The sequence below is a fragment of the Stomoxys calcitrans genome, chromosome 2 (genome assembly GCF_963082655.1).
Source record: "Stomoxys calcitrans chromosome 2, idStoCalc2.1, whole genome shotgun sequence".
NCBI classification, from domain to species: domain Eukaryota; kingdom Metazoa; phylum Arthropoda; class Insecta; order Diptera; family Muscidae; genus Stomoxys; species Stomoxys calcitrans.
This window is the reverse complement of record NC_081553.1, coordinates 217,909,367-217,912,198: the sequence shown is the minus strand read 5'-3', so window position 1 is coordinate 217,912,198 and position 2,832 is coordinate 217,909,367.

The following is a 2,832-nucleotide window of genomic DNA, read 5'->3' as shown; positions in this document are numbered from 1 at the left end:
CTGGATTTTGACGAAATGTGGTTCACATATATACCCGAGGTGGTGGGTATCCAAAGTTCGGCCCGGCCGAACTTAACGCCTTCTTACTTGTTTAAGTTCAGCTACAAAGAAATTTGTAAAAAGTTACCTAACTCCATAGAAAAATGGAAATTTCTGTAACGAATGTGGCCGTTGGCAATGCAACTGAAATTGGGTTGCCATCCATAATCTACCCATAAAAACTCCACGTCCTTCTGAGGTTGGTATGAAAATGTTAACACTATGTTACCAGGTTAAATGTTCTTCGGACTCACATGGGTGACTAATAGGATTATGAAAGAGAAATTTCCATTTCGATTTAACTCTCTGAAATTTTTCCTTTCCAGAAAATCATTCAGTAATTTTTCCAACACTGGTATTTTCAGTTTTTACAAACTCCCTTTTTTTATAAACCACAACATATGCAGAAATTGTTTCCTTTAATATTTTCATAACCTCTCTCTGGTTTGTAAATTTTCTCAATCACAGTATGCTTCAGGAATATCCTCTTCACTATCATCATCATAATTATTGTTGTCATCCTATCGTTTATGAGAATTTATAGTTCAGCAATGTTTGATGTGTGTGAATACCAAAAAAAAAAAATGGTATGTGCTTTCTATACAGAACTATGATTTTTGTGCTATTTGTTGGACAAATATAGAGAAAATATTCATGTAAAATTTTTGCAAATCAACTGATACACATATTTTATTTAATAAACCTATTCACCAGAATTTCTCCTACCCCCAACATTTTTTTTTTTACCAAAACTCTAAACGCATTGGGATATAGGATTTGCGCAAACTAAATGCTATGTGCAGCAGTGTGATGTTGAGCTCAAATTTGTTTAGTTTTAGTGCCAAAAAATGTGATGGAGCGGGTGAAGGAGGGGGAGTGGGGGGCTGTGAGGATTGGCAAAATTCTTGTTGATCCTTTCAATAACATGGCACGCACTTGTCATGTGGATATCACCAACTTCACTCCCATCATCATTGTCGACATCATCAGAGCACAACAAGCTGTAATAAAACTAACACATTGAGAGAAATCTCTATAAATGTTGAAAACAGCATGAAGTCAAGGGAAATGGGAAGCAGTTTATGAAGTTAATATAAGTTGATTGTGCTTCAGTTCCCAAGAAATAAGCCCAGAAGACAAACAGAACGATTGACATACTAGGGGACTCCCTCCAAAATCCCCGATTATGACAATAACGAAGTACAAAAATTTACATTAAAATTTGGAGGCTGGTGTAACTTCTGCAGATGGCGTGCAGCATGAATATTCCAGTACTCATAGCAGTTGCTTCTACGCAAGATCTCATTGATAACATTGCCTACAGAAAGAAAATAGGGAACGGATAGAATTGACAGTAATTTCAATCGGCCGTATTGCACTAAATCTTCCCGGTACTATTACAGGAATTTCTTTGGTATTAGAACTAAAACGAATTATCAAGGGAGGCCTGTATGCTTCTAACCACTGAAGGCATGGATAGAGCTCAGTGTGGTCTTTATCTCCTATATGAGAAAAATAAGCCAGAATACAAGCCGTCTCAAAACTCTGGAAAGACAGATAGACCTAAAGCTGAGAGAGGAACTGACAATGGAGAACTTTCGTAGGAACTTACCTTAAGGGTAAGTTTGTGAAGGCCATCCTCAATAACTCGGTATGGTAGGAAGTGAAGTCTCTTCCAATACTGGAGTACGGATATCGGGGGGCTTACTGGATATCGAAAGGATTTAACAACTTTGGGTGATAGGGTTAATAATCCCCTCAACTGTATCGCATAGGTTATTCCCATTGGGCGAATAAAATGTTGGGCGGTGGAATTATCAATCCAATCTTGGGATATGGTGCAGTTAAAAAGAGCGAATCAAGGGAAACCCTATAAGGGAGTGTTCCTTGAAACCTCGTGATTAACAGATCTGGTATGGGTGTAATATGCCATAGTGGGTGTGCGGTATCCGTCCATACTACACCCATACCATAACTATTAACGCATACAAGAATGGTATGAACCACATATGAGGACAATATCGTTCCACAGATTCGTGATCCGAGTTTCTGTCGATCATTTCGAATGCAAGGAAAAGCCACTGAGGTAGCTGTCGAATTGAGTTACAAGGAATTTTTAAGGACAAACCTAAGCAGAAAGGTGGTGGTGCTTTCACCCGTTTGTTTGGATGGGATCATCCTGTCGTTATTGAAGGTGAAGTGGTTGGAGTCTAAGTTTTATTCCTACGAACATCCTATGGTTGCCCAAAAAGTAATTGCGGATTTTTCATATAGTCGGAGTTGATAAATTTTTTCACAGCTTGTGACTTATGCTCCTCTTACCTACATTTGTGAGGTATCCTGTCACGTTAATACTTCTCTATCAAGTGGTGTCGCTATGCGGCACGCCGTTTGGACTCGGCATTAAAAGGGAGGCCCCTTGTCATCGAGCTTAAACATTAATCGGACTGCATTCATTGGTATGAGAGGAGTATCCCCTGTTCCTAAATGGAATGTTCATGGAAAATTTAGTATTTAGTAGTACATCTTCTTTGGTGTCCTTATTGTGTCCTGCATAGCTTCATCGGTTTTGTCGTGAGCTGAGCTATGTATTCGCCTATTTCTGTTATCATCCTGCTGGCCACGTCTTTCAATTCTGCTTCTGTAACTGTTTTATTGGCATTGTCGGTGTCGAAGTCAGAAACACCATCAATATTTAAAGGTGTCTGCCTGACGACTGGTGGCGGTGGCCACTATAGAGCATCATTTCCACCTATGGCGCTGAACGCCTGGGTTCGGATCCTGGTGAGAACC